Source organism: Pimephales promelas, chromosome 19 (assembly GCF_988280905.1).
Source record: "Pimephales promelas chromosome 19, fPimPro1.hap1.1, whole genome shotgun sequence".
Lineage (NCBI taxonomy): Eukaryota > Metazoa > Chordata > Actinopteri > Cypriniformes > Leuciscidae > Pimephales > Pimephales promelas.
Genome location: NC_142787.1, coordinates 21,070,530 through 21,094,927, shown reverse-complemented (window position 1 = coordinate 21,094,927; position 24,398 = coordinate 21,070,530). Strand labels below are relative to the sequence as shown.

Genomic DNA, 24,398 nt, shown 5'->3' with positions numbered 1-24,398 from the left:
GGGCCATTCCTCACACAGGGACCTTTTCTCTGGTACAATGGGTTAACTGATATCATCACCCACGTGGCAAGAGATTGCATAGGGTGTTTCTCAAAAGCAAGAATGCAAAGAACGGACTCACAAGGTGACGAGCACACAGAACACTACTGACAGTTTGAGATGATGTGTTCTTGCTGGTTTTGTGCAATAATACAATGTGAGGTGTACAATTTTCTTCCTGGTGTCCTTCGACAGCTCTTTGGTTTTGACCATGGTTGAGTTTGGAGAAAAGAATGAACGGGGCCATGTATCGTGAGATTTTAAGGCAAAACCTCCTTCCATCAGTGAGAGCCTTGAAGATGAAACGTGGCTGGATCTTCCAGCATGACAATGATCCCAAACGCAAAGAAGGAGTGGCTCTGTAAAAAGCCTTTCAAGGTCCTGGAGTGGCCTAGCCAGTCTCCAGACCTCAACCCCATAGAAAATTTGTGGAGTTGAATCTCCATGTTGCCCAGGGACAGCCCCGAAACATCACTGCTCTAGAGGAGATCTGCATGGAGGAATGGGCCAAAATACCAGCTACAGTGTGTGCAAACCTGGTGAAGACTTACAGGTAACGTTTGACCTCTGTCATTGCCAACAAAGGTTATGTTACAAAGTATCCAGTTGAATTTTTGTTATTGACCAAATACTTATTTTCCACCATCATTTACAAATACATTCTTGAAAAATCCTACAATGTGATTTCCTGGATTTTTTTTTAAATAGATAAACGCATAGTTAAAGTGTATCTATGATGAAAATTACAGACCTCTCTCATCATTCCAAGTAGGAGAACTTGCACTATCAGTGGCTGACTAAATACTTTTTGGCCCCAACTGTAGGTGAAGTCCCCTACAGTCCCTTACTATCCCCTTTAAGTACTTAAAAATTAAAATCCTTAAAAAAAGTCAACATATTTGTAATATTAAAACAAATCACAAAATAAAAACTCATATAGACTGACATTTGAGGATGTAACTTTTCCTGTAGTCTACTCACAAGTCAGCTAAGGCTGTGTGATGACTCACAGAGCCAATGAAAGATAGGATGAGCGAGTGTGCACTGACTGAATGTGCACCGAATGATCTTAAAAAGCTCATAGACCTTTCGGATGGGAGCGAACATCAAGAGCGAAGGGCAGCCACATCCCCCCACTCTGGTCCCTGCTCAATAAAGCGCCTTTACTTCCACCATGAAAAACATGTCATTCCAGATGAGCTCAGCCAATGACATTTAAATCAGGCACAGGGATATTGAATTAGTTTCCCATGATAAGCTGGCTGGGATGCTGATGATTTGGTCAAGGCAAGGCAGGAAACGGACAGACGGACGGACTGCCTGTTAGGCACCTGCTGCAGCTGTTTGACTAAAATGACAAAAACAATACATACATTTATATAAATATATATAAATAGACATGTGCTCTACATTCCTAGGTCTTCTGAAGCCATCCATTCCCCTTCAGTAATTTGTTTACTTGGGAATCCTTATAACTGGATCATTGAATCAGTGAGTTGAACTGGAGATCTGAATCAGTTCAATGTCATGAATTGACCATTACATTAAGCCAGTTCTTTTCAATGACCCAAAAACCCAAAAATGAAAATTAGCCAAAGATTTACTCACCCTCAAGTCATCCTAGAAACTTTGCGTTCATACGCAAAACCTTTGAGTTCCCTCGCAAAACATTCTGAGGCCTTTGTAAGCGAAAGCAAAGTTTGACATTCCTGAATCAAAGTTTGTGTTCAGTGGAACACAAAAGTTATTGCGAGGGAACGCAAAAGCATTGACAAATAATTTTTCCTCCATCTAATTTTTTCCCCTTCATGTCCCATCAGGGATACTGTACCATCTAAATGAAACCAATATGCTGGTTTAAAAAAAAAAATAGTAGCTAAGTTGTGCATTGATGAAACCACAAGAGATTAAAGGAAACTGTTGAGCCACGCACGAACACAAGTCCGATTATAAATCAGGTGATTAATCTGTGCAAATTCTCCAATAAGCAATGACTAAAGTGGAAGCCTATTCGTTAAAGTAAGAGTCTAGCAGTGAAAAAGACATGAAAAAAGGAAAGGTATTAAGATGTCACACTTCAACCAGCCTGAAAAACATCAGACATACCCCGCAAGTGTAAACCAAATTAAGCATGAAATACAAGGCTCGAACATGGCTAAAATAAATGAATCAGTAATGGTCATCAAAATTAATTTAGGCCATTGGGGACACGTTTCCCTGTGGCATATCCCTCATTTCTTGGCTCGACTGGTCAGCGGGGCCCATTAGCTCTTGCCTAAAAGCCCGACGGAGTGAATCACCTTCATTTCAGCCCAACAGATTCTGTATTGTGTAACCAGTGAAGGGCGGACAATGACACATCCCTGCTTGCTCTGAGCGATGTCACTGAAAATTACCGCTTTAACACATGAGCTAAGGCTCCCAGTCAACCTCAGCTTTTCCAAAAACATGGGTAATGCAGAAGGACAGGAACCAAAAAGGAAAAGGGAAAAGGAAGTTCTCAATCACAGTTCCAGAAAAAATGGGTCTAATGAGAGAAAACACTCTTTGAAATGCTTCAGGTATGCTCAAATTTTGTCAGATATGCTCGGCCATTTATGGCTTTTTAATGGGTCCAATTAAAATCATATTTCCTGTAATAATACAGCACTCAGGACACAGTTTCATTTCTAAATTAGAACCCACCAATGGGGCAGCTCTTCTAGCTGTGTACCTTTTATTTATGGCTTTTAATCAGAGAAGTGTGTAAACATCCCACTGTGTGAACATGTGATGGTATCTTAAACAGTCTTGATGAATTTTAAGATTAAGTAATCTGTCTTCTAACAGCTCCTCTTGACTCAAGCTTTATGTCTTGGCGTAAATCCCTGATTAGTCGTTTAATCTCTCTCTTCTGATTCGGTATCCTGAATCAGTAGACAATCTGCAAAGTAAATATACAGGAAGACATTGCTCCCATGAATTATGTGCTTATAAAAATAGGCTTCAATTAATAATTTTTCACATCTCATGAAACATAATCCTAAAACACAAATGTCATTTAAGTATGTAATGTTGTACAAACAGCCCATCATTATCACCAAATAAACGTTGGCAGGGTGATAAGGACTCTAGCAAGAGGAGGAGCTAAAATTATTCTATTATATTAGAAGAAAGAGAAGGCAAAGTGATAAGAGAGACATGAAACTAGCACAGCTATCAGCAGCTTGGGATGACTGTATCTGATCAGATCAAGTATTGATAGATGAATATTATAAATGTTAAAGGGATCATCAGAGTTCATGTAAAGTTTGTAATAAACTTTGGTTAAAATTCCTCAATGATTGTGTAAAACAACACAATTTTTACCTCCTCAAGCTCTGTTCACAGCGACCCATATCGGTGCATGTTTCTCTTCCAAACATACGGACGGTTGGTCTGGGAACCCCCCGTCACGTGATGTGAATTTAGTCCGTGGGGGAAAATATTGCCTTGGCGCTCATAGAAATACACGCGGCAATCATGCCGAAGAGTTGTTGTGTTGTTTTCTGTACTGCCAATATACATTTTTCTAATATAAACGTTCTACATCCTTCCTAATGAACACACAGAACTGTGTGAGCCTCCAGGGACTTGGATTTTAGAGATTACTGTGTGAATAGATCCCTGTGTGATATAGTAGTTGGTGTTGAACTCGTATTAGGCAGTGGGACAGATTTGTCTACTTCCCTTATGAAAAAGAACTATAGTAATCCTATAAAATGTGTATTATAATATGTCTGTGATGTATTATAATTAGGGTTGGGTATCGAGAATCGAGTATCGATTGGAACCGGGACTAACTTTCCGTTTTTCCCAGAATCGTTCAAAAGTTAAAATTTCGATTCCTAGTTTCGATATTCACAGTCCGCCGAGCGGAAGAAGAAACCGCTGAACAACACCAACGAAGAAGCGTCTACCGGAAGTGTTGGCATAACCGCGCGAGTCGAACATTAGTAGCTTACGTCAGCGGTCCAAAGTGTGACTTCACTTTTCTAAAAATAACGAAATTTAGGCAAAATGCAAAATTTGTGACAGAAGGAGTATTTGTGACAGGAGTATTTCCTTCAGAAAGGATTATTTCCTTCAGAAAGACCGTTGGTTAGCAAGGTTAGCTAAACTTTTTTGACCCTGCCTCTTAAAAGAATCAGAATCGAGAATCGTTAGGAACCGGAATCGAAAGAAGGAATCGGAATCAGAATCGTTCAAATTCAAACGATACCCAACCCTAATTATAATACCTTTTTAATATTTTATATACATTTTATACTGTATATATGGGGGAGGAAAAATGCTAATACGGGACAGTCCGTCAGTGGTTGTGGGCGGAGCATGAGCAATATGACATCATATTACTGAGAAAATGGCTTGATGGAAAATAAAAATGCTATTTTTTAATTAAAAAAATTTATATAAAAAGGATTTTTTTTCATTGTATGGTGGTAAAAACACATGTATATGCATATATTAATATATATATATATATATATATATATATATATATATATATTATAGCATTGGTGAAATTTTTTTATCTTACTAGTTTGGCACAAAAAATGTTCAAAGGTGGTGTCATTTAATTTTTTTTTTATATAGAATTATTAATAGAATTATTATCAAACATTACAATAATAATAATAATCAATAATATCAAAACGTACAGTAAAATTGTAATAGTAATTAAATTCATCATTATATTAGTAAGGTTAATATATAACATTATATGTTATATATAGATATTAATATAAATATTATATATATATATATATATAGAGAGAGAGAGAGAGAACATTACAATTTATTTATTAGTTGTTTATTATTTTATTTATATATCTTTGGGTTTTTTTACTTATCTTGAACAATTTCAGATAGATAGTTCGGCTGCTTTTTTTCCAGAGGACAGAGTTGTAAAAAAGGTTTGGATCACAAAGATTCATCTGCAATAATATATTCGTGCCCATCTTATTATCAACTCAATTTTGTAAGAACACTTTGCAGGGTCTTTTTTCCAGGGCCCAATAAACAGCCTTGAGAGCTCAGAGAAGCATGAGCGTAGCGCATTCCTCGCGTCCTTGAAAGGCCTATTGTGTCGTCTTCTATGTATTAGCGGCTAGTGAGGTTAAGCAGATTGCCTCATCCTTGAATGTGGAAGCATTCAGAGGAGTGTATTTTCAATCTAATGCGAAGGATGGGGAGGATTTTTAAACAACCCCTGAACTGATGAACCAATAACCCTTTCAAAACACACTCTCGCTGTGGATATACTTGCCAAACGCGGTTCCCCTGTTCTCTCGTGGCCTACGAGTGTATTCCACTGTGGTGTCCAAAAATGAACTTCAGATGTTCGATTTCCACTTACAGAAATAAGCAGGCAGAGAAGCCTCTCATTAGATTCAATTACTGAACTGACAGTTATGCTACATCGGACAGACGCAACCTCCACGGTGCTTTAATCAAAGCCCATCGAGAATGCCAGTCTGACTTTGTTGGGTCTCCTGGTTAAACCCCAAAAGCTACTCTGTAAATCAATGACGCATGGGCACAATCGCTCTTTCATCACAGGGAACATGTCTTGGATGCTGATCAGCATGAAGGAAATGTCAAACCTTTGCTCAGCAAACTGTCCATTTCAACTGGAAACCTTCTCCCTGCACTTTTCCATCAAGCCTTTGTTCTTTCGCCACTCTCCTTGAAAATAACCTATGTGACGTTGCAGGCCCGTAACGCATTTTGACTTCACATTCAGTCAGCGAAACCAGGTTTTCGATATGACTGGAAAGAAGGACTCTGTCCAGAGGTCAAGATAAAAGTGAGACATAAAAAGCTTGAAAAGTACATGAAAAGCTGTATGTTTTATGTGAAAATTTAACACATTCTGTCTCTATCTCGCCCTCTTTTCACAGTGAAGGTCCCCATAGGGGGCGTAACCCTACCTTGCTCTGAAATTATAGCCTTTACAAGGCCACTGCTGAGACCACAGGTGTTCTGCCTTGAACAATCAAAAAAAAAAGGGACCAGTCACACAGACTGACACCAGGTCTGCCTGCTGGCCCCATGCTGAGCGCAGCGGTTTTAAGTGTCAAGTCAAAGGCCACTCTCAGACCCCACTACGCTGATATCATCAGGTGCTTGCTGCTTTAAACTAAATACCACATCCACCCCCTGCCACCCTAACGGCCCAGAAACCCATAACCACAACCTTCCTGTACCAGCTCTTTTAGACTGTATACTACACCGTATCACTCTAGGTTTATCACCCTGAAATATATTATGAAGCACATTTGACACAATGGTTAAGTAGACATTACAAAACAATTTAGTCAATTTAGTCATTCTACATTTAAAAAAAAAAATCATGCTACAATAATTTTAGATCAGATTCCAATCAGTTACAAAAATATCGGATTTGGACCGACACTCTGAACGTAACCTAATTAAGTAAGACATTGGTACTCTAATGAGCGAGCTACACATTGTAAATTGAAATGGTAATCCAAATCAATTTACACAATTAATAATTTAATATGGTCCGACATCTTCAATTATCAACTGATACAATAAATATAATTAAAAAATAAAATGACCGATATAGTACTGTTATTTTATGCACCTCTTTAAAGCACAACCACAACAGCCATCCTCATGCTGATAAACACCTTCGTCTTACAAATTGTTTTAAACATCCCACAAAGAGCACTGAATATTTATGGTGTCAAATTAAAATTGTCCAACTTTTAGGAAACATGTCCTGCCATTTGCCATTCTGATTTCAAACACATCTTGCCTAAACAATCCCAAATGCATTTAGTTTACTTGCTCAACTAGCCATTCAGGTAACCACCATCTGGACAATAAAATATTAACAACAATACACTCACCTAAAGGATAAGGAACACCATACTAATACTGCGTTTGACCCCCTTTCTTTCTACCATCTGAATGTCTCAACACAAATCAAGACTCATCAGACCAGGCAACATTTTTTCAGTCTTCAAATGTCCAATTTTGGTGAGCTCTTGCAAATTGTAGCCTCTTTTTCCTATTTGTAGTGGAGATGAGTGGTACCCGGTGGGGTCTTCTGCTGTTGTAGCCCATCCGCATCAAGGTTGTGCGTGTTGTGTCTTCACAAATGCTTTGCTGCATACCTCGGTTGTAACAAGTGGTTATTTCAGTCAAAGTTGCTCTTCGATCAGCTTGAATCAGTCGGCCCATTTTCGCCCACAGGACTTCAGCATACTGGATGTTTTTCCCTTTTCACACCATTCTTTCTAAACCTAGAAATGGTTGTGCGTGAAAATCCCAGTAACTGAGCAGACTGTGAAACACTCAGACCGGCCCATCTAGCACCAACAACCATGCCACGCTCAAAATTGCTTAAATCACCTTTCTTTCCCATTCTGACATTCAGTTTGAAGTTCAGGAGATTGTCTTGACCAGGACCACACCCCTAAATGCAATGAAGCAACTGCCATGTGATTGGTTGATTAGATCATTCCATTAATGAGAAATTGAAAAGGTGTTCCTAATATTCATTTAGGTGAGTGTATAGCTTTGCACAATTCTATTCCAACCCTCCCCAGCTTCAGGTCCACAACCTGACAACAAGTCCTTAAAACAGGGCTTAACAAGTGGATGTCTTCAGTTGACAAATTATGCATTTTTTTGGAGCCTGCACCTTCTTATTCTCAAGATGACAAAGTGTGTGTTTCAGTGTGGTTCTGTGTAGGTGTGAAAGGGATGTGCCACTAACAGTTGTGACCACAGATGCTACTCTCTGTCTCACATTGAATGTTCTTTCTGAACACAGCACGGACTCAGCAGACACCCTTAAGACCAGTTACACATGCTGCGTCTGACTGTTTCTTTTATCATGATGTTGTCACACTGTGCATTTCATTTATTCATATTTGAATTTTTATATATTTTTAACAGTTTCTGATATTTTTGCACTTTTCAAACTAATTAAAATATTCTAAATTGACCACGTTATGACCAAAAATTATATTTTTGCATATTTGCATGTTATGACCAGGTGGATTCAACAGTAGCGTTGTAACACAGTCACTCCAACTAGCCACTGGCGGATGGAATTTTATATACAACACACACATTTTCAATATTAGTCTTTTAAAAAGCATTTGAAATAAACTAAGTGCAATGTATGAATGAATGAAAAGTATGCATTTTTCCCAAAATAGACACTAGCTGCGCTTTCTCACCCTTCCATCTCTCTGACAGTGAGTTGACACACAAACCCACCTCCCCTTACTCATTTGTTTTATTTGCTTCAGATGAATATTGTTGGTGTTACAAATCTTGAATTTTAGTGTAGGAAATAAGATAATATTAAAAATATCTATATGGTAGGTTTTTCCCCATCGTATCGATGTCAAAATTGTGGACCGTGAAATGCTGAGTAGCTTTTAACTTTGGAAAATCACTAGCCACTGTGGCTGGTGAGCAAAAAAGTAGTGGTCGACCGATATATCGGCCAATATTTGGCATTTTTTTCTCATTTACCGTCAACATTCAGCAAATATGCATTTACATCCTTTAAACGAATCTTTGAATATCTAATAAACATTTAAATTCATAAACTGCAGTGCACTGCGTGAATTGAATGTGGACAGGAGTCACTGTCAGCGTCACTGAAAATGTACAATACATAAAGCCTAGAATTTAAACTTTGCTGCGCTATATTCGGTTGGCCACTTCGTTATATTCAAGTCATTTTACTATGTGCTGTATGTAGAATTAGTGTTTCCTTGTCTTTATTTGAAAAAAAACTGTGATGCCTAGTGCGCACAAACTTAGATTACCGAGTGGCCTGTTGGATACAGTGTTTACTTTTTACTCATATTTTTTCAAACAATTTCTTTTTTTCTTTTGAGAAATACTGTAATTTGATTACAGAATCAAGAAGTTGCCATTCGAAGTAAGTCTGTTTAAATTAGAGATCCATTTTTATTCCAATTTATTAAATATTAATTCAAATTATATATATATATATATATATATATATATATATACACATACACACACACATCTCGATAAGGATAAAAAGGTGTTTTTCATGACTTGATCATTAAAAATAAAATAAGCCAAATAATGTTAATAAAGATGGAGGAGGGACAGCATTTAAGAGAGAAAGAAAGAATGCAAAAAAAAAATACACAGAAAGAGACAGGAGGGGCCAGGAAGGAAGGAGGAGGCAGTAATGAGGTTAAGGGGCAAATGTCAAAGATGGCTTCTGTACGGCAGGCCAGGCCTGCTGCAGGTCACATGCTGGAAACAAGGGCCTTACTTACTGCCCAGCGTTTTTGAAAAGATCCTTGGGCAAACAGCATAACCAAATTTGTGTGATTGGACTGAAGAAAGAGCTTTCTTTGGCGAAAGCTGAAACAAGGAAGCATTTAAAATCCTGCCACCCATCTCACATCTCTACTGTTACTGAGCACATGATAGGAGTCTGATTTGGATGAAAGAGAGAGACATCAAAAATAAATTCTGTTTTAGGAGTATATTTATTTGCAGAAACTGGCCCTAATTTGAGTCCAAATAAACAGATGATGAGTAGTGAGAGTGAGTGGAGGTTACAGAAGATGACCTGTGCTCCACAAGTACATCCTGTTACACATCTAAATGGGATTGCTGCATGCTGCATCATTTGAAAAAAAAAAAAACATTAACCCCAATGCTATCTTTCCGGTATTGAGCTGGGTTATACAGAAATAACCAAGCAAACTGACACTTGGTCGACAGGAAACATGCAACATTTATTGCCGTCCAAATGTGTTTTCTTTCAAATGAAATGCAAAACTTTCTATTCATCGAAAAAAAAAAGCCTATCATGTTTCCACAAAAATATTAAATTATTCAAACAATGTTGAATAATATATTCAACATTGATAATAATAAGAAATGTTTGAGCTCCAAATCTGCATTTTAGAATGATTTCTGAAGGATCATGTGACACTGAAGACTGGAGTAATGATGCTGAAAATACAGCTTTGCTATCAAAGGAGAAAATTACATTTTAAATGTACATTTACATTAAAAAACAGTTATTTGAAATTGTAATTCTGTTATTACTGTAATTTTGATCAAACAAATGCAGCTAGTGTACTAGTCAAAGTCATTTAGTGCTACTCTTCTATTCATAATAATGAGCTTTAGAAATGTCTTAAACTGATAAAAAAAAACTGTGGTATCAAACAGGAAATTCTAGTAGGTTCCACGGAGTCATCCAAAAACTCTGAATTTAGGCTTGTTGGCATGATCTGCAACATTTCAAACAAACAACATGTTGTGTTTTCTAGGGCTGATCCCTACAGAGAATTCGGTATGTAATTAATTCGTTGCCAGCGGAAGGCTTTTATTTCAATCTCGCAATCATCGTTTCACCGTCAAGTCATGAAGCGCAAGCATGAAATACAGACAGAAATAAAAACAGGTCAACATCGGATTTCAATATCAGTGGACGGCTGTAGTCTGATTCATGAACAAAACTTTTATTGAATTATTAAAAAAGACATGGATTACTGCAACAGCATTACTGTAACTGTTACAATTACTATTGAATCAGCCTGAATTATTTACAGAATTAACTGATTATGGCTCCTTACTAAACTTCTAGTTATACGTTTTTTTATGGCTATGTGCTTTTTAGAGCGTCAACGTTTTGTAGACTTGGTGCGCAAAGTAGATCTCTTTTCCTAAAACACATGTAAAGGTCGAAACCACATTACAAGTACTTGGTACATAAATCTCAGTACATCAACTGGGCACCTGTGTCCACATCTCTCATATGATGGCACACACACAATTATGCAAACAAAAAGAAATCAGAGTGTTTGAACTGAATGTGTGTTGGGACGCTGCTCTCACAATGAAAGTGAAACTCACCCAGCAGGCCAAGTGGGGAGGCATGAGGCAAGATTATGATCCAGAAGAGAATTGCAAACAGTTTGCTAAGCAAACACTCCAGCGTATGAGCATGTGCTTTGAAATGACAAATGAAGAGAGGACCCCATGTGAAGCTCATAAGTGATGTTCATGTGAATCAATCACTTCCTAGAGCAACTAATCAGATAGTGTATGTCGATGGGGGCATTTCATCTTGACTGTAAAATACAACAAAACGTGCTTTGGAATCAATGAGTTTTTTAAGGAGTATTATAAGCATGTTTTTTTAGTTTAGAGACCAACCAGATGTGCAAGTCAGTGTGAAAAAGTTGATGCAAGCCTGTGGTCTTCATTGTTTTTCTCAGTCTGCATCTCGCATGCATCTAAAAACATGAACAATAGCCAGTAATGTAAATAGAGTTGTGATTACAAAACCACGCAGGTTGCCAGCGCTACAGTGGCTGCCTGTGATTGAATTGAACGTATGCCGATGACAAACAAAGTGCATGCTGTTTTAAAATATGTGGTAATGCAAACAAATCCATTTCTTGTAAAATAAAGTGATTATAGCTTCTTGTAACCTGAAGCACAATAAAACAATGACTATGGACACACAGTGAAAGCTGGAGATCAGAAACACATGCGGATTCTAGGAATGGGTCAAGATATATTTGCTAATAAAGTCTGGGATAGCATAGAAAAAAAAAATTATAAATATATATATATATAAAAAAATATATAAATATAGGCAATTATATATAAAAAATAATTAATTACAAAAACATTTAGGGGTCGTAACTTGTCTGTATATGCTATACACAGTGCCTAGCAACAGTAAGAATGGATTGAAAAAGATTTCACATTTTGTTATATTGCAGACTTATGCTAAACTGCTATAATTTCCACACTCATTTTCACTCCATATACCATAATGACTAAGCAAAAAACTCATTTTGATAACTTTGAAAAGTTAAATAATTACATATTATAAGTACTCGTACCGTTTTCTGAGACAGACACTTGAAATTTAGCTTAGGAGCATTGTAATTTCGCTCGGCGATGTTACTACACTTCAAATGGAGTTAACCTGTTCAAAACTTCAAATTCAATTGGATTGAATCATGGTAGGATTTGGAAAGGCACACACAACTAAAGAAAAGATCTAATAGCCGAAAATTCTTATTATAACAAAAACCAAGCCATGAGGTCAAAGACACACACTCACACAAAAATATGCTGCATTGAAGATTCACTAAGCATGTAACCTGAATAACCCTTAATGGAAGAAGTTTGGAACAACTAGGACTCTTCTTTCCTAGAGCTGGCCTTCTGGTCAAGCGGAGCACTCGATGGAGAAGGGCCTTTGTTGGAGTGGTGACCAAGAAGCTGATGTCACTGTTTTGAGCTACATGATCATATGGACATGGGAGAAATTTACAGAAGGCATAACTCCACCGATCTGTGTTTTATGGCAGAGGTGCCACACTCAAGCTTCTCCTCAGTGGAGACTTATGAAAACCCACTTGGAATTAGCAAAAAAGCATCTAAAGGACTCTCAGAATGTAAGAAACAAGATACTCTGGTCTGATGAACCTCAGTTCCAAAGTGTGGTGATAGCAGCATTATGCTGTGGGGTGGTGTCTCAGCAGCAGGGGCTCAACACAGCAAAATATAGAGATAACCTTAATGAAAACCTAGTTCTGAGCATTCAGAACCTGAGCTGAAAATGCCTGTCTGCCGACGGTCACCCATCCAACCTAACATAGCTTGAGAGGATATGAGGAGAAGAAAAGCAGATAAATGCCAGATGTACAATGCTTGTTGCATCATACCCCAAAAGACTTGAGACTGTAAAGGTGCCTAAACTAAGTACTGACTTTAATGGTTGTCATTATGGATTATGGAGTGTAGATTGACGTGAAGTCATTTTAAGTAGTTTAACATAAGGAAAAAGAAGGGGTATAATATATTAGAACCAGACCGATATATCGGCAGGCCGATATTATCGGCCGATATTAGGCATTTTCCAAACTATCGGTATCGGCCATAGACGTTGGAACAGGGGGGGCGGGAGGGGGGGCCACCCCCCCTCCTACGGCCGACCCCCTCCCCCGGCCGCCCCCTAAATTCACCTAAGCACGGGCGTCAGTTTGAAATTTGCTGGGCACAGAGACACATTCGGAAGTGCTGGGTACAAACTTGTCAAACTGTGCAGCCTTTCTATTCAACCCATAAATAAATACGTCGATCCGCCAGACTTCATTTGACCGTTTTAATGGTCTAGTGGTAGACCAGAGTGCCAGAGGTTACGGGTTCTAATCCGCCCTAGGTACAGTTTTTTTTCTCTCTCATCAAAACAGAATATGTCCATCTGTGGTTACAGTCAATATCAAGCATAGGACACATTTATTTTGTGATTTTACCGGAATGAATAGAGTCTCCGACGTAAAGGCAATTAAAGTGCGCGTCCGAGTGAAGACTGCGCGCCACAGAGAACATAGCCTACAACTGACAGCAGCGGCAACAAGCGTTCCTCTTGATTTCAAAAACAAAACATTTTAGCGCTAGATCTCTTATTTAAACGAACTAAATTAATGCTCTGCTTAACAGGATATGTTTTATTCATGTTTAAAACGTTTTATTTTCCGATATATGGTGACTCAAGCACTGATGGATCAAGGAGCGGTCCATCAGTAGAGTCACCATATCGGAAAACATTTGGAATGGGTCAGACATGGCCCACAGTAATTCTGACTTATTATGTTTTTTAAAAGAATTTCTTTTTTCTAAATTGTATTTCATTTCAATCAATCGTTTTAATCAACAAGTTGACTGATAAATTCTCAGAAAATGGATTTAATACCAATATTTTGAAACGGTGCGTAACTCCCTCTCACAAAATAGTTCCAACGTCCCTGGTATCGGCAGTTATAATAGCCGATAAATGAATATTTAAAAAAATAAAATAAAAACGGATGAAACACGCTTGAACCATGTCATGAGTGTTGGAGTTGTATAGTTTGTCCGCCAGAGGGCACTCTACACTGTTCCTGTTGGCAACACTCATTGAGTTGGTCACATTACATTGCTTGAATAACAATTAAAATAACATCCCCATTAGTTCTCTTAACTCAAATAAGCAGGACAAAATTTGTGACTATCATGTCCAGTTTTTCTGCTGTTACAACATGACATCATGACTTTTGCGTAAACATACACGCCACTTTCGAGTCAAGTGGCGTGTTATCTCTACACATTTTAAGCTATCCGCCTGTATCCTCGTGTATGCGTGTATGTCTACGCCATTAACGTCCGAGTGATTCCGCGTGTCTGTACACGCCGTCAAATGTCTGCGGAAAACGAAGCAAAATGTAGATCTACATCTGGGGAGTGATCTTTTTTTTTCCTAGGATGGTAAGGGAACAATCATAAATGCCATTAACCCCAGTGACGGTTAGGTTTAGGGACGGGGTTGAGGTAAGTCATGTATTTATATATACAGTAATAACGTTAAGTCAACGGCGTTCATAAACACGCTGAAAGTGATTATGCATCTTGATAGCCCGCCAAAAATGGAAATACGAATTGGCGCGTCATACACACGCTACTTCATGAGATCAGTCTGGCTGTTAAATAAGCCAAGAGTGAAGCAGAATTAGCTAGCAATAGTTACGTTACATTGTTAGAGTGTAGTTGACTGACTGTCCTTTTAACGTTTGACAATGTGACTGAAGTATTTCTTTAATTTTGCGTGACAGTTATAGCCTCTTACCTCTTATTTATATCGCCTCTATACTTTGTTGTTTATGAGGGGATTTGCGAAAGGATAAAGCTTGTGCTGATTCTGAACATACATTGTGAGTGAATTCTCCGCATGTCAGCCAGATTTTGCTTCTCTTTGTTAACTTCCAGGAATTTTCATGCACGTTAATTCTGACCAACCAAAGTGCAGTTATGGAAATATGTTCAAGACATATCTGGCCAACGAGTAATGTGGATGTTGTCATGTGGCTATATTTTGGTTTGTTTCATCAACTCATCAACTGATTCGGACCAGAGCAAACATTGTGATGTGAAAACGAACCAAAACCCCTGAAAAATGCTACAAAGTATAATTTTTCACCCTTGGTCCGGACCAAATGAACCGAACTACAGATGTGAAAGCACCCTTAGCATGGTAAACTGTGTTAAAATAAAAATAAATTGTATTTCAAATCGATGCATTTCAAAACATGGTGAATGAACTTTAAGAAACGCACCTGATGATCAGTGTAGGGTGGACATAACCCCAAACCGGTAAAATTATACCGGACTTCAGTTAGTCCAAGACCACTTAGTCATTGAGACAACTAACCAACTAGATTATTTGATGTAATTTTGCACATCCCTAGAAAACACATATAGGGAATATAACATGTTTTCCTCTTCATGGAGGCCAAATGAAAAGCAAAGGAATGAGCGTAGAGGAAGGAGAATTGAAGGAGGATGGAATTCTGAGAGAGGGAGAGATGGAAAACTAGGTCAAGTCACATGACTGAGCGATCAACTGTAGGCAGGATTACATTTCTACAGCATGTGCCCATTTACAAAACAAATGTTGACTGCAGCTTTATCTGCGTTTTGTGAAGGGCTGAGCAGGGAATGAGGGAAGGGGGCAGGTCCAGATCAGCGAGGCGCGAGATTCTTAGTGATGTGTGTGCTGTGTGTACAGCAAGTTAAACACACTGAGTCAGAAACAGTGGCAACCTCTCAGACAGAAGAGAGATTGCTGTCTGAGTGGACAGGAAGACGCTGTCATAACCAAACTTCACAATTCTGCTTAAATTGCCAAATATACATCAACTGCCCTTTGCACACTGTATTTAGCTGTGGGGTTATTTTCGGGGTCTGTATAAATAAATGCAGACGTACATACTGCAGGTATTACATTCCTGGAAGTGTGCATCATCACCAATGCATGATATTGATCTGTATATTCTAAACGTGCAGTTTTGTCTTCTGCAGCTTTAAAGCAGGGTGGATTCTGATAGGCTAATGGTTTTATCCTTCATCAGCTGGAAAATATAATTGTGAGAGTGATTCCACCTATATCATTTCTCCGTGCCATTATTGCTATGGTTGTGTTGTGAACTCTTGCTATTCTTCTATAATTAGAACAATTTTAAAACTCTTTATAATTACAGTTATCATCCTTGGCAATGAATGGTCTTAATTCACCCTTCGCAAGGAGTTTGAATGACAGGCGATCTGACCAATCATAATGCGCCATACAACAAATCTGCCATTTTGTCTGACAAAGCAGTCAGGAGAGTTAGTCTATTAACGTCGGTGGACTTGTATTTGAAAAACAATGTGTGCCGACATCTTTCCGCGATTGAAACAACATTCCATCTGTTGTTCGTTCATGTTTATTTGATGCTATAAATTAACCAGAAGGAAGAGCTGATTGGTTCACAAGCAGCTTTGACTGAGGAGCTACAGCGATCTGTCATGGTGGCACATTAAAGATACACATTTTTCATGCATTAGAACTCTATCCTTTAATATTAATTAGATTATGCCAATTAGTCTCTTTAGTTGTCAAGCCAGTAGTCAAGCCAGTAGTAATATTAAAGCAGTGGTGGTGATGGCGCAGTGGATAAGACACATGCCTTTGGTGTGAGAGACCCAGGTTCGAATCCACTGCGAGACACCAATGTGTCCTGAGCAAAACACTTAACTCCTAGTTGCTCCAGAGGCGTGCGACCTCTGACTTATATAGCTATTGTAAGTCGCTTTGGATAAAAGTGTCAGTAATAACTGAATAAATGTAAATGTAAAGCTGCAGTCCGACGTTTTTCCTACAGGCTTCTTAACACTGGCTGGTAATGTATTTTCTCAAATATGTATTTTGGATAAATTAAAACGCAAAAAAGCTACAGACTAACTAGCTACAAACCCGATCTCACAAGAATTCGTACGAATTTTACGAGGTGGCTAATTCGTAACAATTCATATGACCTCACTCGTACGAATTAGTACGTATTTGCTAAATCGTACATATTTTACGAATTGGCCAATTCGTATGAATTTGTACGAATGACCTACCCCTGACCCCGCCCCTAAACCTACCAATCACGTGGGTTTGGACAAATCGTACGAAATCGTACGAGTAAGGTCATATGAATTAGTACGAATTAGCCACTTTTTAATCACTCGTACGAATTCGTATGAATTGGTCGTGAGATAGCATAGGCTATTTGTGACATTAAAAAAACCTATCTAGACAATGTTGACAGGACGCCTTGACAATTTGACACTCTTGTCTTTTGAAACAGAACTAACAGTTAATTAGCATAACAACGTTATCTTTAATTCAAAATCCAGCTGACTCCGACTTGTTTAGAACATACAGTACATCAGGTATACAAGGCAAGATATGGGTAGGTTTTTAGTGTGTCCCTCCGTGGAATGGTTATACAATGTTTGCATTTAATATTTGTGAGAAAGAGGCTTTATGAACTGTACATAGGCCACATTAACTAGCGATCACATAAGGTGATGATGTTTTTTACGTCCGTTTCGGAGAACCAGAGGGCAGATATTTCAACCGACAGCTGAGGCATTTAAGTGGCACCGAAATCTCCGTTAAACCAACAAAAAAAAACTATTTTTACAAAATAGAATGACTGACCTAAGCTGATCTAAAGTAACTATGTAAAATACATGTTTTAAGCATAAATCGAGACAAGGTAAAAAAAAAGGGGGGGAGGGGTATAAAAGCTGTGTCTGCATCTAGGGAAGCATAGTTAATACGGAGTGACATCTTATGAGAGGCAAATGTCATGGGTCTAAGCTGACAACAAGCAGAAAAAAAATGTGTGAGACTGCCAATCAAACACACATTGCCGATTCATCCAATCATTGGTAAGTACAAAGTCAAAGATTGGTCCGTAATTGGAAGCTCCACCTACAGTGCGCCAATTACAGTCACATTCTGTGACTGGTGATCTTTTCAGAAACCTCAAGTGAATGTACTAAAAAATGCAATGATTACTGACAATCAAAAGCTACCTTTTCATTTTATAACAGTGACAAGCTCTCCAACATTAAAATTCCCTGATGCCTTGGTGTTTTTTGAGAGATTGGGAAAAGCTCAAGTCAGCATTCAGGGAAGAATAAATAAAAATAGTACTAAATACAAAAACAAGAGACCCCAATATCAGATACTTAACAAAAGTGACAGGATGTCATTTAGGTTTAGAGACACAATGGTGTCCTACATTCTGAATGAATGTAGTTACAGCCATTGGTTTGAGTTAAAACCCTACAAGCACACACGAATGTGAATACAACACATCCATTCGGCCACTTATCTTCTTGATCCGTTGATAATGTATAAAACGCATTTTGAGAACAACCCACATGGCTCAACCACTTTGGTGGTCTATGGTTCAGTCCAGGGCAGCGACTGTAGATGCACGGCATGCCCGCCATGTGTTCTAGGAATGCTGATAGAAAGATCCTGATTTGTGCTGCGTTGGAGGACGTGGTGGGGTGTGTGCAGCGAGGACTGGGAATTAAATAATGTAGAGAAGCAACACACACACTTAAATACACACACACTCAATGATGATGTGTATCAGCCTCTCCCTGCTGTTCCTGATGCAGTCAGGCAGAAAGATCTAGGCCATCTGCACAGCAACACAGAGAAAATAGCTCTGCGCGCAGACAGAGGGGGACACGATTAACCAACTGGCTGCATTTTTTTTTCTATCTCTCTGAAAAGAGATTGTGAGAGTGTGAGAGACAGACAGAGAAACAGAGCGCTAAAATTGAAATGGGCTTTTAGGAATAAAAACACACTTCTTTAGACATCCGTCATAACCAGGTACCGGAGAGTGACAGAGCAAGAAATTCGGAATGGCAGAGGAAAAATTCCCACCTAATGAGGTATGACGGTCCTAAATCGGAAAGGTAAAGGAAAATATATCACTTTAAAGCTCTGTACATGCAACAGTAGCCATGACAAGACCTGCAGAACCTTTCTGACTCGAAGGCCCCTTCTGTCTACAATATTAGGCACCATGACTTTTCCAGTTATTTAGGATTTACTGGATAAGAAATAAGGGTAAAGATTTGTTTAATATATTATTTCTTCCTGATGAAATATTTCAGAAAATATTTTAGCTAGAACAATATATATTTATGTACACATTTTATTACTTTACATGACCAGATTCCTTCTTCAAATATTGAGTTTTTCAAGACTTAATTAATAATATTGATAAATGCATTAACAATATTTTGAAAAAAATCTAAGAAACCATATGCAAAACAGCCTAACATCAGCATAGAAATTGAGAACATTCTTAGGGCTGTAGACCTTATCAATCAGGCAAAACTAATAATCATAACAGCATCAAAATAGCACATTAATAATTTAAACTTTTTGCTATAGAATACATGATTTTTATTGGCGGATCATTGAATTCAGAATTTAGGGACCAAAAAAGCATATTATTGATTGTCCCTTCGTTACTAATTTGCTTCATACAGTAGCTCACTTGCCTCAGCAGTCTCTTATTTCTCAAATTATAAATAATAATTCAAGTTTGTGGCAAAAAGCTGTTTAAGAAGCAGAATAACCCCAAAATGAGCCCTTATTACCATGGTTTATCCTGGTATACTAGTAACGACTATCTGACTGTGATTTTCCCATTTAAATGGCCATCAAATACACCAATTCAGAAATAATCTTTCTTTAAGAGTCTTTAAGAAATCCTCGGCAATAGCAAAGACCTGTGCTGTACAAGCTACAACAATAACATGTGCTGTCGTTCTATGCCTAGAAAGATGAAATAATTTGACATCTGTCAGTCTGGGATGGGAGTCTCTAACGAAATGTGTAGTTTCTAAAGTGAAACCCGCTGCCTCGTGTGGATCTGAGCACACACTCAATCCACTGAAGTCTTTTAAAACAGAATTTTAATTCCATGACCCAAGAGAGGTTCAGCTCAGGCAAGGTTACCATCACATATCAAAGCTGCTTTCAACATAAAAAGCTGACAATTAAGGCTTGGATTTATGTTCAGGATTGATTTATACTCACGTTTACATTCAGCTTTCAAAAGAAAGTCTGCTAATTGTGGAAGTAAAATGCAATGCTACATGGTTCTTTGAGACAGAGATTATGTTTTTTAGCTAGTATTTCTCAAGCTACAACTACAACAACTCTCATGAAACTAAAAACTAGAGCTATAATGGTTCTCAGTACTGCAATAAGATGGAAAACACTCACATGATCGCTGTGAAAAAATTTGTGTTCGCTCACCCGAAGCCGCTTCTACAAATATTGAGAACTAAGTCTTGTGCTTGAACGGACAAATTCACACAAAAATGATGTCAACATTCCCATCTCGGCGACTATCCTAGCAAACATAGGCTATGTCTTAAGTGAACGTAAACAGTCGAGAAAGACAACGCATGTGTACAGTATCAGTGTATTAGATCAGTGCATTATGTCTTAAAGTGACAGCCGCCTAATATTCCCCCTGTGTGTTTTTAATGTAAATCAGACAACAAAAGACAAGGAAATAACTCACTGCTCTTGAATGAATAGCTACTGTAACTTTAATAAAGATTAATCTTTATTTAATTTATACAGAGAAGATCATTCGCAGCGCTGTTTTACATTTGATTACTTTATTCAATTTCTGTCCCTTAAACTACTGTTAAATACCAAAAAAAATGAAAGCACTATTTTATTTGCATCTTCGCTCTATTTTATTTATTTATTTATTATTCACTATTGCTTGTAGTTTGATTATTTAATCTTTTTTTAATTATTAAATTAAATTTAAATATTTTTATTTGACAGCAGCTTTTTTTCCCCTGAACATACATACCAAACTGTCCTGAAACTGAATAAAACTGAACCGTAATTTGAAGAGTTACACCCCTACTACAAACCATGTATGTGTTGTGTATATAAAACATACAGTGGTGTGATTGGAGAGGAGGGGCGCTGAAGAGGAGAATTGGCAGCGTGTGACGAGAATGAAGCCTCATCATCGCTCCTGTTAAATGCTGAGCGCGCATCTCCTCGAGAGACCAGTTTCTTCCCTGTGCATGCACACTGGTGTCCTCGTGGGTCCAGGAAGGGAGCACAGAGGGATTCCCGCGCTGACGGAGGGGGCCGCCGGACCTTCACGCCTCCGGCCAAGGAGAGAGAAACACGTGCGATCACCGGACAACGCCCCCCTGGACCCATCCCATCTCTTCACTAACCTTCCTTCACAATTACGTGGCACAACGAGGACACCAGATCCCCTTTTCTTTTAACACTTTATTTCCCCCATTTTTGGACATTTTATATTTATTTAATTTAATAAATGGCTCTCCGAGGCTTGACACCACTCCCACTGTGTCTGTCGTTTGCTCCTCCAGCCACAATATATATTTATAAAATGACAGGATTCACAAAAAAATCTTGGTGGAATTTGTTTTATTACCTCTACTTTATGTTAATTTAATGATTATAATTTATTTTTCAAAAACATTAATTTTCTTTTGAATTTTGGGGTGAAAAATTCAAAAAAGTCCTAGACACTCTCATAATATTCATTAAAGAAACATAAAAAGGGCGCTTTTCAGCAAGGTTTAGTGACTGTTGTTGTGGTTGATACTGTTACGGACGGCCTTCTCACTGGAGGTTTATGGGGGGTTGAGTTTCACTGGTGCTCACTCTCCGTCTCTCACCTCGGTGTCACTTAATTAGCCCGCCTGCACAAAGGGAAACCAGGCACAAGAGCCCAATTTAGACCACAATAAAGTCTGGAATGACTCGACCCGCACTGTAATAGGAGTCTAAACCCCCCTTCATTTACGTGCCAGAGACGTGCCTGGGACTTTGAAGATGCCGAAGACTGAGCGGAGGAGAAAAAAAAAAGGCTAAATCAAAGGAGGGACCCATAAATTCCATGAGATTCCTCCAGATGTTTCAAAATATATTTGCTGAAGCATTCCAGATGTGCCACATTTTAGTTCCCCTTAACTCTTTCTAAGATTTAGATTTTTATCATTGAAAAGAAGCTCACAGTAAGCTTTAAACATATAATGGATGAGGAAACGGAGAACTAGGACCAGAAAATATGGTGTTGCTGTCTTCGAGAGGTGAATTTTTCCACATTCCTAAGATAAACTAACAGCAAGATGTTTGCAATGTTCCCTACTGTGCTGTTCCCCGACACGCTCCTGTGTCCCAGTGCAGCGTACTTCTCACAGGCTGTGACCTGACCATGACCCCTGACCTTGCAACACAAGTGCTCTGTGCTGAGTTGTTCTGCTTTATTCGCAGCCTTTAAAATGAGCCGGCGTATTCAAACAGTGCCAGAACGTCTCTCACACACACACACCTGCGTAAACTAACTAACCCTCCAGCCGGTGCTTAGGCTCTGATCTGGTTTTTATAATGCGAAGCAGTTTCATGTTACTTATTCTAGTATGAAACAGAAGAAACCATCCTAAATGTGACACTTGAACTTGCCGGGTGCCGTTTCTGCAGGCGCTGGAATGTAAGCCTTCTGGTATGCAACAAATTGACGTGAAAGAAACTGCCAGCGCCTGCCCGTCTGCCTATCTGTTCGACTGTCTTCCTGTCTGTATTGCCTAACTCCCCACAGAAGATTTTGCCACAGGCATTCTCAAACTCCACCGTAAACACGTTTCTCAGCCCAGACCACTGCCTAACAAATGCTGAGTGGAAGTTGCACTTGCGATTCCAATGCAAACAACTACTCAGGGACGACTGCCAAACCACAATTACCTCCCACAATGCAGTGAGTGCTAAAATACACCACCTATCTAGTATGAACCGACGTCACGTGTGCTCAAATAAACCACTGATTCTAGAGCTGATTCTTTTGATATCTATCTGACATTAGCATTAAAAATAGCAAGCATTCTACTCTGATATTAAATAACACATGATCACATTTCATTAGATTTTCTCCTTCAAAATTATGAAATCACTCACAACATGCCTAAATGTATCCATTCTAACTTTATATCTAATTATATTAGAAATTGAAAATATGAAAAAATTATAATCAAATGTAATAAACAATTTTAAAGTATTGTATTTGTTATTTATAGAAAATAATGAAAAATATATAAGTAATATAATAACAATCTAAATATATAATAATATAGTATATATCATTACAAATTAAGCAATATTTAAAAAATAAAAATTAATAAAATAACTTATTTGTCATATAATTATTTCTGATTAAAATTCAGGCAAAAAAGGCAAAAATCTTCATCCAAAAATAGGGGAAAATCTTTGACCATGCTGACCAGATAAACCAAAATAATTCCTCAGTTTTATAGCCGAACTTTTATTTTGTCCCAGAACTAGAATCACTTAAGAGACACACACACACACAGTAAGTGATAGGAAGTAACTGGCTTACACACACCTCTAAGATTAAAAGGCCTCTCAGCTGGAGTGAGCCGCAGCTCAACAGCCACTTGACAAATAGCAGCGGCTCTCGCAGCAAATGGGTAATAAGAGGTGTGCTCTTTTGCTGTTCCAGTAAGAGGAAGGCAGCGAGGTCAGAAGGCACCAGAGCACCATTTCTCGCTGGAATGGCCAGATCTGTGAAAGAGACACCATCTCCGACATGTGCCATGACTTATGTAAACAGATATGTGCCCAGACTGTCTCCACCATCATCTTATACCTCATGGAGACGTACTCAGCCATAGCAAAGACGGAGAGAGATAGCTGACATGTCTCGGAGTACATTTGAAACACAAGTGAGAGTCTGCAGTTGACGTGAACAAACTGTAAATCACTCTTGCAAGGCCGCTGGTAAAAAAAAGAAAGAAAAAAAAGAGGCCTTGTTTGGGCAAACCATGGATTGGGAGCGTAAAAGCGCACCTGGCTCAGTCAAAAAAACCTGATGTGAAGGACAGCGTTCACTCCAGCGTTCACTCCAGCACCAGAGTTGCCATCCACTTGCATACAAATCCCTTCATCTTATCTTTGTCATCGTATTTTGGTTGGTGTAACAGATATGGATTATCATAATTGCAATCATGCTCCTTAATCTGCTGGGCTGATTTAGGCTTTCCAGTGTAAGCTGTGGAATTAACGACAAAACCCCCCACATACACACACTAACACGCAGTCCAGAACGCTAAAGCCCAGTGAAGTTTTTTGCCAGTTACAATTGATACATGTCAGATTACAGTATATGAGCCCAGGAATCTTGGGTAAAAGCTAAAGCAGACCATTTGACTCTGAGAACGATCTACAGAGTTAGACTGGACAAACCATTACGCTCTAACACTCTCATTTACATGTAAAACTGAAGTAAACATGTAACATTGCGATGATGTTGCCGATGTTTTGCTTGGAACAGGAAAGCGTCTGGAGTATGTCACATGGG

General features: G+C 38.5%; 1 protein-coding gene across 4 annotated transcripts in view; it reads right to left on the bottom strand.

Moving 5' to 3' along the window:
• The window catches only part of rxraa (retinoid X receptor, alpha a), a 162,180-nt gene that overhangs the window by 73,958 nt on the left and 63,824 nt on the right, over positions 1-24,398 (bottom strand). The window lies entirely within an intron of this gene.